Here is an 18840-nt window from a genome sequence, read left to right as displayed (position 1 = left end):
TGTCCTCTTTGCAGTAGGACTATTATCTGAAGTTACAGCAGTAACAACAGATAAAGTTCAAGAGGTATGAGACATAGAGGCTCACTACCTCTTACAGCTCATTTGGTGCTCTGAGCTTTGGGTCTGCTGTAAACTGCTGTAGAATAGCTTAATAGAAAAAATGTCACTTAAAACAGCGTGGAGTTTTAGCAGGAAATCAAACCATAATAAGAGGAATTTCTGAATGCTTTATTGTTGTAACAAGTGATATGACACATTTTTTATCACCTATTTTTCACACAATTTCAAACCGACGCTTGTAGTGCTCCATAATGTATGTCAAGGTGTTATTGATGCTTGGAGATGTTACAATGGACAATGTGTTAAAATAAAGAACAATACTCTGTGTGTTGACCTATGTGCCCCGGGCCATATGCATAGCCCTCAGCAAAAGTTATGCATATTCCCCACAGACGAGTACCAATAATCATATGGGCAGTGAAATTTGCTAAGAAGTACATGCGTGCCTCCAAGTCCAGGCAGGAAAATGATTTGCTCTTTTTGCATGTGTCATATCCCATTTGTAAAAGCCTAGATGTGTCGACAGACTTCCTTGTGGATAGACATACGTGAACACCACATGGAAAAGGAAGAGTGGCACTGCCAAGTTACCGATGCCTGGCAAGAAGACAAGTTGGCTCAGAGGCTAGCAGGAAGCCGGAGTGCCTGCTTGAGTGAATACACACCCGGTCTAGAGTGATGAGGAGAACCCTTCGACAACACAAGAAAAGATATACAGAGCGCATATGAGCATTCATTCAAAAAGTGAACACGCACTGCACAGCAGAGCTGAATGTGCAGACAGGCACACACCTTTCCTGCTGCTAGACTGTGAAGATGCCAGGTCACCTTGTTAGGGGCCACCTTTACCTCCACCTGACCAGAAGCCATCACAACAGTGTACCCCCCATGCCAACCTGTCTAGTCAACTTGGTCTGGTGTATTCTGAGCCCTCGATATCAGCTTCAGAGCTCTGCCACACTCTACTCTGCCAACTATGCCATCCTGTCTGCTGAGGCTCCACCAAAATTGTCCTTCTGCTACGATCAAACTCTGAGCCAGTCTGAGAGTGTGCCAGCAATGCCAACCTGTCACCACCACTCAAACCACAAGATAATCTGGTGGGAAGCCAACATATGAGGAACTTTACTCCAAAATGAGATATCTATCATATGACTGAAAAAACATGCAATGTCTGTATTTAGTTGAAAAGTCAGGGTGGTATTTTCCTCCATGGCAGTTTCACCATGTAGATTTAGATTTCACCAGGAAGCCATTTGAAAGTCCTTACATGTTTTACTGGTCAGTCTTATGCATCATATTAATCATCAAATATCCTTGAGCTAGCCTGGTAGCCTGTCTAACATGAGTTTAAAGCAGATACATTGGTAATGGTGCAGATGTCTGATAAGTAACGAGAAATTCAAGGACAGACATGACAAGCAGAATTAGAAACTGTCACATTACATACAATGGGTTTCACACAAGAGACTGCTGACAAGTTGACTTTACATGTGTAAAATGTCTCACAGTTTCGATCACAGTTTGTACTGGGTGATGATTTCCTTAAAAATAATCTAGGGGATCTGCAGGCACAGTCCCCCCCCACCCCCCACCCTCGGAGCTATTTCTGGTAAATCTTTAACTCCAAAATATAAATAGCAGAAGTCACTCTCAAAAATACTTGTATCAAAAATATAACTATACCAAATAAACCGTTGGCTTAATCTATGCTATATTTAAAAATATATGAATAACGTGGACAGCAGTAAGTGTTAAGATGTGCAGTCCAAATAGATTTGAATGTAAGTGACATGTGTTTATGTTTCTCAAACACATCACTATGTTGCACATTAAGAGATATACAGTAATTTATAATGGATGACATAGAGAAAAAACATTTACCAGACTTCTTCTCCTGCTTTGTTGTCTACGTGAAGGACTAAACTATGCCTAATGTTGCCACTGGCTTGCTAAAACCACTTGTTGATGTTGCGGCCATGTTTACCATCTACTCAGCACTTCCTCTGGGCATTTTGAACCTACAATACAAACCACAGCTTGGATTTTATTTTTGATGCTCAATCCTTTAAGGTTTGTGTGTCTGTGTGTGTTTACATGTGTGTGCCTCTGCGTGTACTGCATATTTGCATATGACTTAGGAGGTATGAGAAGAACAAAGAAGGACAATTTATATGTTTGTAGTGAGCACATACAGTTGCGATGGAAAGTATTCATACCACATTACCACATTCAATTTTACACATTTCACTGTGCTGTATTTTAAAATGGAAAAATGTAATTGCAAGCCATAATGCCAAACCATAACTAATTTTGTTAATTAAGTTTAAATTAAAACTAAAATCTCTTATTTATGTACAGTGGCACTTTATCTTGACAGTACAGGCTTGTACAAGTGTGGCTCAAGCAAAGCAGATTTCTGAAGTCTCCAAAAGAAAGATACTGATGCTCACCAGGATGGAAAGAATTTTTTAACAGTTTGGACCAGTCGAGTGTCAGGCAGAGCATGTACAACATCACCATTAACCTCCACAGGACTGGTCAAACAACAAAGATCACACTGTGTGTCTCTGTGTTTGTATGTGCAATAATCCAGGAGGGACACAGCTTCTCCGCAGCAGGGACAAGGAGACTGGGCAGAGTTGAGCTAGAGAATAATCCAACTAAATATCAAGTAATTCAAGAAAACTGCTGCAGAGTGCAGAAGAACCTGTAGGTCAGAACTATACTGGAACTACTCCAGCGCAATAGCTGACTGTCCTCGGGTGGCCCAGCTGGGGTCCAGACTTAAACCTGTTTTAACCTGTTAAACCTTGGTTTCAAAACAGGAATAGACAGGTCACTAGGGAAAGAGAAGAGCCTTTCTGTTTGTAAGAGCATTCCACATGTGGACATCACATGGTAGCTTCCACATACTGGTTACGCAATAGGTCACAAGTATTGTAATACATAGGTATGCAAAACAACATACACGTGAATATCCCTAAGGAAAAATACGTTCTTGTCCGTGCACCGCGAAAATCACCAGCACCAGTTATCCATCTTCATCAGATTTTATACTGAATACTCCAACCACCTGCATCGAGGCTAATACTAATCCAAGCAGATAGTGCAATCACACTTTTGTATTCATGAGGGTTCCACGGTGTGACATATTATTTTTGGTCAGGCATTGCAAATCATATACATATTTATATATTTGGTCAAAATTCTATATTTGTTATAATATCGTTATTGTGTACTGTTAAGCAGATTATCCTTTTGCAGAGCCCCCTGATGCCAGTCCCTTTATTCAGTAGTGTAGACCCTTGATGTAGCCAACTACAGGTTATGCAGATGCCACCAGTTAAAAATATAGGATAGCTCTCCGTCACCTACCTTTTCCAATTTGTTTCTGTTGCCCTAGCACTTTATTCTAACGTAATCCCAACAGTATTCAGTTAGTTTAGTTTTAACTTGTAGGAAAAAGACAGAGTGAGACGGGACATGATGAGCAGCTACCCCACCAGGCTGTAAACCACTAGAGCTAATTACACTTTTTGTCTGTTCTCACAAGAACTGTGTTCTCTGTGTATGCCAATGCAATGGAATATGGGTGTGATTCCCAACATGCCCGGTCATGTTGAATCACATTAGCTGTGTGTTGCTCCCACCAGCATTAAGGATCACTGTGTGTGCATCTAGAAGCTGAGTCATGGCAACTAGACTTCTTTCTTGTATGTCCGAAATGTTTCAGTAGTCATCCAAGTAATGTTTTTGCTAGTGACAATTAAAAATCAATTTTAATAATTTTTGTGAAACTGCTTTTCTTCTCAGAGCTTATAGAGCTTTTACATTTACATTTAGTCATTTATTGGTCAAAGCAACTTACAAGTGAGGTACAGTGTAAGTGTACAAGTGTAAGGAGGTCTTGCCTATAGACTGGAGGTACCACCAGGATTCGAAACCCAGTCTCCCATATGAAAGGCGGTGTTACCACTACAATATCCAGCTGCACTTTTACTGTGAAGGTATCACTTGCAGCTTGACAAATAATTTGCATAACAGTATTTTTTACACACAGTATAGGGTGTGTTTTTATGCATGTCTGGGCCTTTATATTGTTTTGTGGCTTATTCTACTTTCCTTATTGAATGGCTGTTCCCATGGTTCTCCATTTGAAAACAAAGTTCCAATTTTAAATTTAATCTTATGCTACAGGGTACAATCAGTTTGATTCAAGTATTTATGTCTTGCTAAAACCTAAACTCTAGTGTTTTAATCATTTCTCTAAACCCATCTTTGACAAATGTCCCTACAGTGAGTGTTTGGTTTGTGCATTTGGAGCTACTGTAGAAACATGGCAGGACAAAACTTCAAAGGGGACCTGCTAAGGCTGCTAAGGCTCATTTTAAGCAAAGAAAATCCTTCCTTTCAAATGATTGTACACTATTAACAGCATAATTATGATTACTATGTCAATTATTTTCCCAGAGATCTCTCAAAATCTCCAATACTTCACATCTACCTTAAATATTAAGTGCAGTTATTAGATCCATAACAAGACACTTGTGCAATAAGTGGTGTTTTTCTGTGACCTACACTTAAAATATTTTGACAGAAGAAAGAAGAAAATGTGTTGGACTTCAGAGAAATTTAAATATAAAAATGCAGTAAAGCAAACATGACAAGAATACAGTAAACTGCAGGTTCTGGCAGTTTTTAAGAATGAACTGTCCTTGTGTCTTACAGCCTCAGGTGGAATGCAGGGTTATGATGATTAGGGTGATGCGTTTGACATCTTCCAAGAATAACGTCTGTTGTGACCAGTAATGTGGTCTGATGCAAATAAATGGCAGAAGCATTAAGTGGGCCTGAGGCATCTGTTCATAGATATCATATGGTCAGGGTGGGAAATTATGCTGGAAAGAAATCTACTCATTTGCTGTTATAGCAGCAGCCATGCATCATATTCCGTTTCTCAATGCCACCTATGTTCTTCAACTGGAACTAAAGTAGAATGTACTGCTAACATCACAATAGTTCAGCAGCTGATGCCCACCCTTCCTAGTCTACCAACTCTGTTTAGTTCCCAACATCTGTCTTCCCTTCCCCCAGACAGTGTGTGATCAGTAGCTGTCCCCGACTAATAAAATGAACCCAGAGGGAGGAAGAAAAAGCTTCAAAGGCATTCCTCCAGTCAATATGGGAGCCACTGCAAATCCCCAGGTTCCCTCCTGTCTCCATTTTCAGCACAAATCCTCCCTGTGTGTGAACGCTCCTCACACCTCACGATCACACTCTACCCTCCTAAATCAACTCTCCCTACACTCATCTCTTCCAATCCAGTACAGTATATCTTTAAAGAGAAACCTTTAAAAATACTCTTAGCATCACCAGGCTTTGTTATAATCTTGGGGAAAACACTGAATTCCATGGAAAGCAAGGTTAGGATTGTTTTAGGCAGACAAACTGCACCTATTGTAAGATAAGATTTGTTTGTTGTTGCTCACAAAAGACCATGATAATTTTAATCAGCAATGTGAAAACTGCAAATGCCAAAAATCTACATGAAATGAGAAAGAAGATAAAAGAGTGAGTCTGAAGAGTAATATCATATGCAACTGTCTATACATTCCTAGTAGGAAGAATAACAGGTGCAGCACCAAGCCCTGTGGGTCAGAAGAAATCATTTAAACATACGTGCGTCAAAGCACACAAGAAAATAGATGCTGCACAAAAGGATATAGATGTATGTAAGGAAGCAGTTTAAGAACTGAGAATGAGGGGAAAGAAGAAACTGGAACTGTAGACTAAGAAGAACAAGAAGATGGCATAAAGGATGTGAAATAATAAGGCTAATAAGAAAGAAGAGTAAGATTTAATATAATACTAAGATGTAGCACGAACAATAAAAAAAGAGTCACCTTTTAAAAGTGGATATGAACAGGAATATTTTTTTTACACAATAAGCCAGTGCATTCCTGGTAATTAGGAAGGAATTTCTTACATGTGGCTCTCTCTGACGTCAATCCTGTACCTTCCCAGAGTTTGCTTTCTCTTCCCTAGTGCTGTGAATGTTTAGTGTTGGGCTGCTTTTGGCAAAGCTCCTGGACTTGGGTGCTAGGAGAGGTTTAGCGGGGAGGGTGGGGTTTCTTTGCTTGTTTAAAAAGCAAGCAAGGATGAGTATGGTAACCTCTGATCAAGTATCTGCCGCTCCTGTACTTCTGCACTGTTTATGTGTATGCTGACATTTGCAAAATCAGTGGAACTGAGAAAGTCACAATAACAGCTCAGGTGAGGGTGAACGAGTATTTCTTTATTGTGAAAAAAAGTGGCTCCATGCAAACTAAAATCATACAAACAGATTCCTTCCTAAAAGGAACGTGTGAGCAATTTAAGGCAATTTGTGGCATTCACAATTTTTTTTTCCATGCAAGGAATTTCCTCTTAGGTACAAACGCAATTCACGAGTGATCTGGATCGGTCATACGAGTCATGAGCAGCTGAACAGGAAAAACACATTTGTTTGACTTAATCTGAATGAATGAGGAGCGTAAATATGACACTGAAGTGTGATTTAAATTTTTTTAGAATAAAAAATAAAATGCTAAACTAATATTCCCTTTACCATATCAGCGTCATCAAGTGTTCTAGCATGTTGCCAAATGTATCGCATCAATACATCAATAAACTAAAAGTCTTGAGAGTGACGTTATACTTTATGCATCAGCCATCTGCTTTGCATGGTGATATGTGTGGCTGCTGAAACTGAGACCAGAGTTGAAAGCTAAAGAGAGGCGTGCGTGTGTGTGTTTGTGGGTGTGTGTGTGTGTGTGGGTGTGTGCATGTGTGGTTTAGGCCTGCGTGTGTCACATAAACCAGACCAGCAGATTATCTGAAATAATACTGACTCACTGAGGTTTAGTGGGAGTTTACTATGAGATTACAGAACAATCTGATGCAGAGTGGATTGTGCAGTCATTATGATTATTATTATTATTCTTCATCATACTGAGCTCTGTGATTTATAATCTATCTTTCTTTTTTCTACTTGTCCTGTTTGAACCAGCATCCAACATACAGTTGAGCTACATGAATGGATAAACAAATAACTTTTAACCTAAAACAAAAGTGGCAGGGAATTATTCATTAATGATCTGTTATTATTCACCATGTGGAAGAAGGCACACAGGCAACATATTCATACATAACTGCAGTTTTTTTATTAGATAAAAGGCAATTTATTGTCAATTAATTCTAAAAATAATAGCCTTTGTTACACATCTGTGAGATATTTTAACTATTATGAAAGATGAAAACTGCAATAAGTCATTCATTGATAACCATAATGTTCCTGCATCCATCCTTTCCCTTGATGAAATGTCTATGGGAACATGCCAACTGTGAGGATACTTGCTTTGGACTTAGTTTATTTGTTTTTCTCCCTTACTATGTGCCCGGTAAGTTTGCTTGAGCTCCTTCGTTGAGCCTTGTGTGTGTATTCATAGTTCCCATGCCATCTGATGTCAACAAGTTCCTTCAGCAACACTAATCCACTCCCAAAACTCCTCTGAAATCAGTCAGCAATTTCACCAAGAACAAGCAAGTTTCACACAAGTGTTGTTTAAAACTCAAGAAGTCACCTCATAAATATATACGCTCCATCACCTTTACAGTCACAAAAAAGGTGAATGAAAAGACATTTGTCACATAAGGATGAACAAACAAAATGAACACTGTCTCTAAAAGGTATTTAGGTGTTGTTACTGTAATCAATTTCAATGTTATTTTAATCTGTGTATGGCAACATTATAGGAATTATTTAGGAAATATTTTCACTATTTGAGGCTAATTACCCTTTATATATTTGTCTCACATTTATGTAATAAATTACACCCAATCTTTGTGTGATGTATGAAGTGTAAAGTTGTGATCCTAAAAGATTTATGTTGTTGCTTGTCATATTACTGATGAAGTTATTAATCAAAAAAACTTGAACATGGAATTAATCTAAAGTTAGAAAAAAGACCATTATGACTGTAGTTGTGTATCAAAGAACATTTAAATTATACTGAACCCCATACTGTTCGTTTTGGGTTATCCTTTCTCTGCTTGTAAACTGAACAAACCTTCAAGGTCAATCTCTCTACTAGTAAACAGTCCATTAGCCAGCTCATCTTTCCTTAAACTGCTGGGATATTTGGGGAGGCAGCGATGGGGAGGGCCAGGCTTAGATGACAGAACTGTCAACAAGGGCCTCTGTCAAGGCAGAGCACTGCCATTACTTTCATGTGAAAGGATGGGTTAATTATAAGATTTGGTTTCTAATATGGAGCTTCTCAGAGGAAGTGCAAAGCTTATAACCGGTAATTAGACATAAACCGTTTGACTGAAGCAAATGTAGGGATGTGGGGGAGGGGGTGGGATTGAGGCAGATCAAGCTTTGTCTTTGTGGAACATATTCCTTGGAAACAAACTGTGAGGTCTAAACTACATTTTCATTTTAGGGTGGTATGATCAGTATGACCTATCGAGTGGTACCAATGGAGCATTTCATGGTATTCTGGGCTGTGTGAGAATTCAGTAACATCAATTTATTAACTTTAAAACATGATTAAATGGTTTGAGTGTTTTACACAAATGAGGAGTTTTGGTTCCTGCACTTTTGTCAAACTGATATCAGAAGAATAATGTTTCAAACTTGCTCATATTGCCTCCTACAAGATTTATTGTTCAGGCTTTCTTTATTGTCATTTCTACATATATGTTACATAGTATATGTTGTAATTCTCATGGACTAATTGGGAGGGGGTTGGGCACGCTGGATGTGCAAGATGTTGAACATCCTCATAGCTTGAGGGAAGAAGCTGGGGATGAACCAGTTCATTCATTAATTTCATGTAGGTTGAGAAATTTCAGCAGTTAGTGATAACAAACTAAAGTCGAGTGCAAGTTCTGCCCCCATGCTTTCTGTGTCAGAGAAGCAGAAGGGGGTTCCCTCAGATCAATGAGCCAATCATTAACAAGGAGCTGAGCAGAGTCTGGGTCCACAGATGGGCGGCAATTGCATAACTGGGTAGATTTGGCTGTGAGCTGATGGGTTTTGTGCAGCCTGCCATAAGAAGCATACAGTTAGCTTTATAGACTTTGAAGCTGAGACTGGTCTACAGTTTATTATTGCTCAAAAAGTTCAGGACTATGGTGCAGTGAGAGGCGTTGAGGCTTTTTAACTCCCCTCCACAATCAGCTGTTGAGGTAAAGCAAAGAATAGCATAAAATGTTGGAGGGTCTGGGGAGGGCAGAAATAGCCGGCTGCGGCCCCTTCAGCGGAGCAGTTGGAACACAACTGAAAGCAAACTGAAGTGCCCTGAGTGCGGGGAGGCCTGTGCGGGATACTTGCCAGCTGTTGTTCAGCAGCAGTCTTATGGCACAACCCAAGAAGCTCTTCACACTGTTTACAGTCAAACACAGTCAAATCTTTTAAGGAATAATAAATCATTTAGATTTTACAGATGTAAAATCTACTTGAACCCAAAACTCCCAAAAAAAATCTCAGAGACACTATGTCTAATCACGTTCTCACCATTGATGACTTAGTACTGGCCTCAAGTAATACTGTAAGAAACCTCGGAGTTATCTTTGATCAGGATATCCCCTTCACTTCATACATCAAAGAAATCTCTAGAACTGCCTTTTTTCACCTGAGAAACATTGTTAAAATTAGGAGCATCCTGTCCCAAAGGGATGCTGAAAAACTAGTCCATGCATTTGTTACTTCCAGACTGGACTATTGTAATTCCTTATTAATAGTTTGTCCCAATAACTCATTAAAAAGCCTCCAGTTAATCCAAAATGCTGCAGCCAGAGTTCTGACTGGAATTAGTAAGAGAGATCATATTTCTCTTACGTAAGCTTCTCTCCATTGGCTCCCTGTAAAATCCAGAATTGAATTTAAAATTCTTCTCCTCACTTATAAATCACTTAATAATCAGGCTCCATCTTATCTTAAAGACCTCATAGCTCCATATCTTCCAAGCAGAACTCTCCGTTCTCAGACTGCAGGTTTACTTGTGGTTCCTAGAGTTTCCAAATGTAGAATGGGAGGCAGAGCCTTTAGCTACCAAGCCCCTCTCCTGTGGAACCAGCTCCCAGTTCAGGTTCGGGAGGCAGACACCCTCTCTCCATATTTAAGACTAGACCTAAAACTTTCCTTTTTATAAATCTTATAGTTAGAGATGGATCAGGTGACTCTGAACCATCTCTTAGTTATGCTGATATAGCTTAGTCTGCTGGGGGACCACTATTGATACACTGAGCTCCTCTCCTCTCTCCTTTCTCCTCTATCCATTCTAATGCCACCATTTCATGTCATTAACTTTGTGTCTTCTCTCTCCTGTAGTTGTGTTTCCTCCTCTCTGTCTCCCTCTCTGTACTTTTCTGCAGGTATCCTCGGCCTGGAGCTGTACATCTCCAGAATCCAGTTCATCTGCCCAATCTTCTTGCTGCTTGTTGTTGTCTTTATTGCCTGCTGTTCTTTTCTCTCTTCTCTTTCCACTCACCCCAACCGGTCGAGGCAGATGGCCGCCCACTATGAGCCTGGTTCTGCTGGAGGTTTCTTCCTCTAAAGGGTTTTTTTCCTCTCCACTGTTGCCTAAAGCTTGCTCAAATGGGATTGTTGGGTTTTCTCTATAATTGTTTGTATAAATATTTTCTGTAAGGTCTTAAACCTTACACTGTAAAGTGCCTTGAGATAACTTCCGTTGTAAATTGGCGCTATACAAAAAAAACTAGAGAAGAGAAATGGACCTGGGAATACATAATAACAGGTGTGTTTTCATGCGAGAGGAAATGAGAACTGTTAACTCACCAGAGCATTGTTCTTACAAAACGTCTGTTATTGGATGATGAGGGTAAATATGTAATGCAGCACTTATGCGTCTTTTGGTGTTGACATTATGATACTTTATATCTGATATACATTGATATGTTGTTTTGTTGGTATAATATGACCATGCATGATGTTAGCATGCTGGCTTCTCATTACCAGGCAGTGACTTTTACAGCTACTTGCTGCGCACTTTATTGTAAAAATTATAGTACAGTAATGCAAATCTATAAGGTATGATGTTAACAGCTGCTGTAAAGATCTGTCAAGGCTGTATAATTACAGTAATTATAAAGGCCACTTCTAGGGAATAAAATCCAATTTAAATCTTCAAGAAATACAATCTAATTGGGCTTGTCCAACGTTCTATTAAGTGCTCACATACTGGCCTCATGAAACCTTGGTGAGAACACTGCTGAAAGCCTCAGTGAGCAGCCAAGCTTGCTGCAGATATTACGTGGCTGACATGACAGTAAGATGACACACGGGCAATGAAATGTCAGCATGTGAGTCATACTAATGAAGCAGCGACTGAATAAAGATAGAATAAGCCCTATCTGGAATATTCTTTCACTAACTAATGTATTAACAGAATGACTAAACACACTGCAATTACAGCCTTCAACTGCTAGATTATTATGTCAGTCTGACAGCCCCTCTATTCACATAAAAAAAAAAAAAAAACTGAACGGAGCTATACTTGGCCTAGACACCTGTACAAGTAGTATATCATCATAAACTAACAGACACATACTAACTCTCTAACACGCACACGGTTCTTCACTGCCTATGATTGGCTTAGACCCTACACTAATTTTCTCCCTCTAATTACAATTAAAATAGTCACGCTTGTTTTCATGCAGCATAAGCACCCCAGAGCTGAGAATGGCTCACTTGTTTATTGTAGTCATGATGACAAAAGGGCCTTCAATAACGGGGCCCTATGTCCAGCCTGACCTGTGCCAGAGGAGACAGAAGCTCGTCTCTTTCTGTAGCCAGAGTACTGGAGATTGAACATGCTATCTAGGAGCTATAGCAACTGGATTTCATTTATTTTATGCTACATAAAGTGCATGCTGCAGGAACCTGAACAAGGACACCAAATGAATTATTGTATACTTCAAGGATAAATATGTAGTGCAGAGACCAGATTATCAGGTCAAAATGACCCAGCAGTAAAACTGTTTTGACAAATCACCAATATTCCTCTCTCTATATATATAAGATATAGCATCTTCAGTTACATGTGATGCCAAATCCTTGACCACTACGAGCTTTTTCAATAACGCTTCTCTATCTTACTCTGAACATCCTTCATATCACTCTGAGTAACCACGGCGCAAGTTACGAGAGGCTTTGGGGGAGGAGGTCTGACCCCTTAAACTAAGACTCTGACCCTACAATGTCTTGTCATCTGTAATTGCGCTATTAATGTAAGAGCTCAATTGTGTCATGGTCACTGAACCTAACCTAATCTGCTGTCAGTCATGGCTGGATACAGCAATCTAAGACATCTGAGACAGGAATTAGGGACATGAAACTTCTATCTGGAAAAATGAGAAAACACAAGTGCACAAGAGCACTTATAAAGAACACAGTCAAATTAACATCACAAGCCAACTGGACGAAGGCCAAAGAATTGTGGTGGGAAAACACAACAAGGAGGTGGACAAGAATAATATGTTTAATGAACTGTCCCTTATCTACAAGAACAATGACTTCCAGTTTCTCCCTGCCTGTCTTTTTATAGACAGAAGTATCACCTCATAAGCTATTGTTTTCTAGGCCACTGTAATTAATCTATTAGCATGAAATTCTTCTTTCTTCCCAAATTAAAAATGCCAACCTACTGCTGACAGTAGATGAAAAGTCAAGGAATCACCAGTCATAAGAATATCCCTCTGTGAACCATAAAGAATGTTCAAATGTTTACCTTTCAACTTCTCTTTTTACTTGCTCCTGCTCTGCTGACTCTGACTGATCATCACTCAGATCATTCAGGCACTGAAATTCGGGATTTACTTTAACACTTTATCACTGTCAATAGGGTTATTATGGGGTATTGTACTGGATGGCAGATGGCAGGACGACATTGTGCAGGAAAAGTTTAACGTGATAGTCAATGTAATTAAATCACTTCTAAATAATTTTTACAATATAAAAAGTTAAGTAAAGCTCACTGGCAGGTTTTTCCTCGGATGTGGTTTGTTTACTCATGTTTTGGCAAGAGGCTACTCTCCGTCTGGTGTAGACAAAAGAGGATGGGGGCCCCATTAGATCTATGCTTGCAACAAAATGCCCTCTGTTCCTGACATGAATGTGTGAATACATTTGTGAGAGAGCAAAATGCAGGATGGGTGTACAACTTGTGCCTATTAATAGTGTCTATAAATAGCTAAAAAAATTCCCTTCTCTCAGTTCTGCGATTATTAATTCATAACATCTGTGCCCCACATTACCTTTCACCTAGAAAACCTCAGCTAAGTAAACTGTGTTGGTTTGGAATCACTAAAAAAAAAGAAAAATGTACAGCAGATCAAAAAATGCAGAAAATCTCTGCATATGTTTTGTTATTGCCATGCAATATATATTACTGTATATAGTAATATATTACTATAATTACACTTTACATTACTTTGCAATATTTGGGTACAAATTGGACATTAACCAGTAAATTAAGCATAAAATCATCATAAACACATTTTTCCATATTCATTCCTAAAGGATTTACAAGTTTCACCAGCTGCAAGCAGCAGGATAAGAGTGGTTCAGAGTAAGTTTCAAACTCAATAAAATGTTTTGGGTTGAATTCATTTAGATATACGCAAAAATAATTATTGCACGAGATGTGAAAATACATCATTTTTAAAAAGCACATGAAATTTGACTTTGCTGCCGTCGATATCAGGCCCCAGCAGCTTCCAGTGTCACCTTCTGAGCTTTGTGTGTTTGCTACAAACTATCTAATTGTTCAGTCCCCACCTCCCTGTGGGAGTGCATCTTTGTCAGGTCAAATAAACATTCCCACAGTGTTTGCGTGTATTACATGATGTGTCAGCATCTTTCATTGCATTTCCATGCGAGTGAAACACTTGCCGTGTAGCTCGTCATTGCACGGATGCTCATTAGAGTGTTAGCTCCAATTGCAATTGTGTGAGAATGACAGTGAGCCTGACAGAGGCCAACACAACAACAAATACAGAGTCAGGGCGACAAAGAGGAGGTAGGTTAGCAGAACATGCACATATTATACAACCACCAAAAAAAAAGTTTCAATATTTTATTTCAGCAATTCTCAGTTTCACACTGTTAATACAACCCCTCGACTGCTTGTTAACATAAAGTCCAATTTAACTGTAGCTAAATAAAAGCAACATGCTGCACAGACACACACAAAGCTGTCTAGATACAAACCTTTACTGACCATTAATTTTAGTGATAAGCTCACAAAACCACAGGTCACAGTGAGATGTGTTTTTTTTTTTCTTTCTTCATATGGAGCTCATTTATCTAGCCTGCAGAAAACCTAATGCATGCCTTTGCTGTTTCATTCATCTAATAGGCTACTGCTTCTGAAAGCTGAAGAAATGAGCTTGCTATGTTATGCTAATGAATGAAAGCGAAGACTGGTAAATTACAAATGTGGGAGGACAACAAACCTCGGTTTCATGCAATTTGACTGATGGCAAGTGCTGCTGAACTCTGTGATCTTGCACAGATTTTTACAGCACAGTTCCTGGGGGCACTACTGTAAATTCTTCATGTATGCTGCTATGTTGTGTATATGGTGACACAGTAATCCTTTCCTAAGGCACAAAGCTCTGCTGAATCAAAAGTCTCATATGTTGTGTTAATGGTTGTTACATGTTCTTTTATGCTTATGAGAAAAAGTGTTGATGACAGACAACATGAGCTCATCACATCAGTTAACGAGTCTAAAAGACGATTGTTATATGTTTACCAGGTTCAACAGGCTGACTGAACAGAAGAATTGTCCATTATCTGCTTACTGTTTTACTAAAAATGAGGTTATGCAACCAGCTAGTTTGTGGCCCTAAGAAACATTCACCATTCTGTTGGTCTTTCTAAACCACAGTTTTCCATCTTTAGGCACACACAGTAAAAACTCCTGCAAAAAGCAAAAAGTAGTCACAAAGTCACAAATTTGAATTTGTCATTTGGCCAATTTATCAAATTAAACCTATTTAACTATAACTGACAAAATGTGCCAAGTGAAATGGAGAAATTACTGATTACGGTAAAATGAGTCTATGGGGATTCGGGAAATACGTCCAGAGTTTGGGTGAGTCTTGTCAAATGACTTCACCGGTTTAGAAAACTTGCAATGTATTGTTGAGCTTACCATCTCGAACAATCTGTAATCAAAGCAAGAATATTACAAACATCTGTAATATTAACGGTTGTTAACTATTGAGTTTTTGCAACATAATGTTCAGTGCATTTGGATTCACGTGCACAGCAAACTCCACTGGTTTGAAATCCATAGGAGACCCATTTATTTGATGCCAACATAGTAGCATAAACATAAACTAGAGTCACACGACGTCTAGGGCTCTATATAAAAAGTACAAAGTTGCTGTGGCTTTAGAATCACTGATTTCAAAGACCTAATGTGCTGTGGCATAGAAGATATAGATAGAGTCGTTACATCGGAGTCCCTCTTTGATATTATCACGCTGTTTCCCATTTTAAATTCTCCTTATACCACCGATTAGTCCTAACATGAAGACATGTAGATGTGTTTTTATTGACACTATACCTTGAAAAAAAACAATCATTTTCTTCAAGAAAAGATGTTTTTGATAGTTTAACAATTCTGTGTGACTGGTTAGACCTGGCTGTGCAATTTTTAAATGCCTCTCCATTTTGTGAATGCCAGTCGATGCCAAAGTTTCTTGCCCCACATGTGCCAAACGAAAAACGAGAAACCTGGCTACAAAAGCCAGGTTCCTCGTTTCTATGGCAGTGAGGAACTAAACTTACTTGAGAAAACTGATCGTAATCTGGTTACTGAAATGCATTTAAACATAGTCATTTCAGATTTTAGACCCTTATAATGCTATGAGTTTGAACGAAGTAGACGAGAAGGACTGTTATTTATTTAAGGAATGTTTACTAAGCAGCACGCTTTTCAAAAAAAGGCCTTCTAATTTACACACATTCACACATCATAGCTGCCAAGTACAACCACATGAGTCTACCATTGGCAGCGGAGTAGTTCCAGCAGAGCAGAAGGAGTTCTGAGAAACGAAACATAATATGTTCACTTAAACAACCTTTATTTCCCCTGCTAAATATGGGTTAGAAAGCTAGAAAACTCCTGCTTTAAAAAAACTCTTTCAATCACTTGAGGATCAGGATGCTACTTTGAGCTCCTCATGTATATATATATGTATATATATCATATATCATATATCATATATAGATTTAAAGGCCAAGTAGTTTTTAGACAGAATTGTGTAAAGTACACAATGCATAAAGCTAAAAGAATTAATGGATGGATGGATGGAGAGAGCTCAGGTGTTGAGAAAGCACAAGAGCCTGCACAGTAATAAACTGATTGGATGTCTGAAGCTGATCTGTGGTAATTCATGCAACCTGTGCACCAGTGCACCTGCTGTCAAACACAACCCACTGCATGCCATTAAAACAATGGAACCTTTTTATTTAGTATTTGGCCCAAACAAGTCAGTGCCAGCAGTTTCACTTAATGATACTCACAGTAAGTAACACAGTCACAACCAGCAGACAAACTGCACTCATGAATAACGGCATCAGCAGCAACAAAAACAGACTGACATGTACTAATCTGTTTAGTTCAGATTAGCACAAGAAGAAGCTGTTACATAGAAGAAATAATGACATGATATATAAATAATCAACACAAAAATATAATCTTTCACGGGTCAGTCTGCATATTTGAATTGGCTAAATTATTAAGTCAGGAGAGAAACTGCTTGTTCTTAAAGGAGAAGATCATTCACAGAACCACTGGACATGCTTCAACCACGATCTGACTCATTCATCTTAGTTCTACAGACTTTACTAATAAATACCAGGAATATAGTAATATTACATAATATACATAAATACATAAGTACCAAATAATATCTCATCTCAATATCTCAGCAGTACACCAACCTCCTTTAAACCTACCTCAGAGTTGGAGTTGAGACGGGTGGGTTTTTTTTTTTTTTTTTTTGGTTACATGTTGTAGTATCTTTTGGACTTGAAGAAGGCAAGTGAATGATCAGCAGCGCTTTGCCAATGACGGCAACTACCTGGTCCAGAAGCTACAAAGCAGGCCCAAATCATGATACTGCCACCAATATGTTTCACAGATGGGATAAGGATCTAATGCTGGAATGCAGTGCGTGCACATTGCCAAAAATAAGGCTTCTCATTTTAGAAGCAACGGTTTCAGAAAATATTAAAATGGAAAGATCCAACAATTTCCTGAAGGGCAGATTCTGCATCTTTAAATCACTGCACTGGCAGTGCAAATACCGACCTGCATGGGATGCCAATTGTAGTAAACACAACAGCTCCATTAGACATTTCGTTCATTTTTAGCACACTGTGGCACACAGCAAAGTTTGAAGGACTGTTCCAGGGCTTATCCTCGGATTAGTGCCTGAAAAAGTTCATTCTGTCCCAATAGAGCCAGGGTGCACTGAGCCCTTCCTAGCAGAGATTGTGCAATTGCTGGGAACTTTTGATTTTGTTTTGCTCGTAGAAGCAGGAAGATTACATCCTCAGAGACCCACCTGACCCATCTCTTTCTTCTCTGCTTTCCTCAGTTGAACCAATACAGCAGCCACTTCCCATGCAGATACATGAATAAAGCAGAAGCAGAATTCACTGGACTTACTGCACTGTGGTTGTTTGCTGCACAGAGGTCTTTGACAATGTGACCGCTTGCGCTTCACTCGTACTGCAAGTTTGGCAGCAAATGTGATTCCCCATGGGTTAATCTTCAAGGTCTTGTTTGTCTCAGGCCTCAGTTCTAAGCTACGATCAGAATTTTGCCACTGCTGAGTTTTAATTACATTCCATTTTCCCATAAACAAAAGCACATGTGGTGTATATAAAGCTTCAAGTGAACCCTTTTTACTGGCAAGTGTACTGAAAGTCAGAGTACAGAAGAAAGAAGCCACACAAACGCATAGAGCAAGTTAAATTTCAAATGTCATCTTGCCTAATTTAGCTACCAAATCAGCCATATCATTATATAATTAACAGTGAAATAAAAAGAAAGACTGGTGGCCTTTATTTAACTGAAAGAACAACACACTAAGGTTTGAGCACAAACCATAATTCAATTCTGAATTATGGTTCAATTCACTTCCGGCAGACGCAAAGCTTTGAATGCTTAATAAATTCTTTCAAAGGCTAAATTGCACACTCGTTTCATCTGGCAATGAGATTACTTGAATGGAATTTTCTGGAAAATGTAGAGAGAAAGACAATAATGAGACAGTAATCTTATTTCTCCCCAGCAGCTTCCATTGTACTCTTAAAAAGCCTTCTGTTTAGTCACGTTTAGCTCTCATTCCCATCCATCTTTCCATTGAGGAACATTTTGCAGAGCCAAAGATAAATGAGAACAATAACAATTCTGCAATCATCAACTGCATCAAACATAGATAGCAGGGAGCGCTATTGTGTCCCTTTGGCTCTCTGGACAGTCACTAAATAGCAGAGGCGGTGATGAGCGCAGCTGCAAATGTACAGAAGCACAGATCAAATGGACAGCATGGCTTTCTGTAAAACTTCTTTAATAACTTTCCCTGAATAAGCTCCTAGACTCAAGTTAGTTTGGCTTCTTGGTGAACTTCATTCATCTTTCGACTTCTTGAATGTTCAAACTAGAACACATCATTTAACACCCG

General features: G+C 39.0%; 1 protein-coding gene across 2 annotated transcripts in view; it reads right to left on the bottom strand.

Annotated features, from left to right (window-relative positions):
* The window catches only part of hdac4 (histone deacetylase 4), a 101011-nt gene that overhangs the window by 67760 nt on the left and 14411 nt on the right, over positions 1–18840 (bottom strand). The window lies entirely within an intron of this gene.

The sequence above is a fragment of the Anabas testudineus genome, chromosome 21 (assembly GCF_900324465.2).
Source record: "Anabas testudineus chromosome 21, fAnaTes1.2, whole genome shotgun sequence".
Taxonomy (NCBI): Eukaryota; Metazoa; Chordata; class Actinopteri; order Anabantiformes; family Anabantidae; genus Anabas; species Anabas testudineus.
Note: the sequence above shows the minus strand (reverse complement) of the source record. Positions and strands in the feature narration are given on the sequence as shown.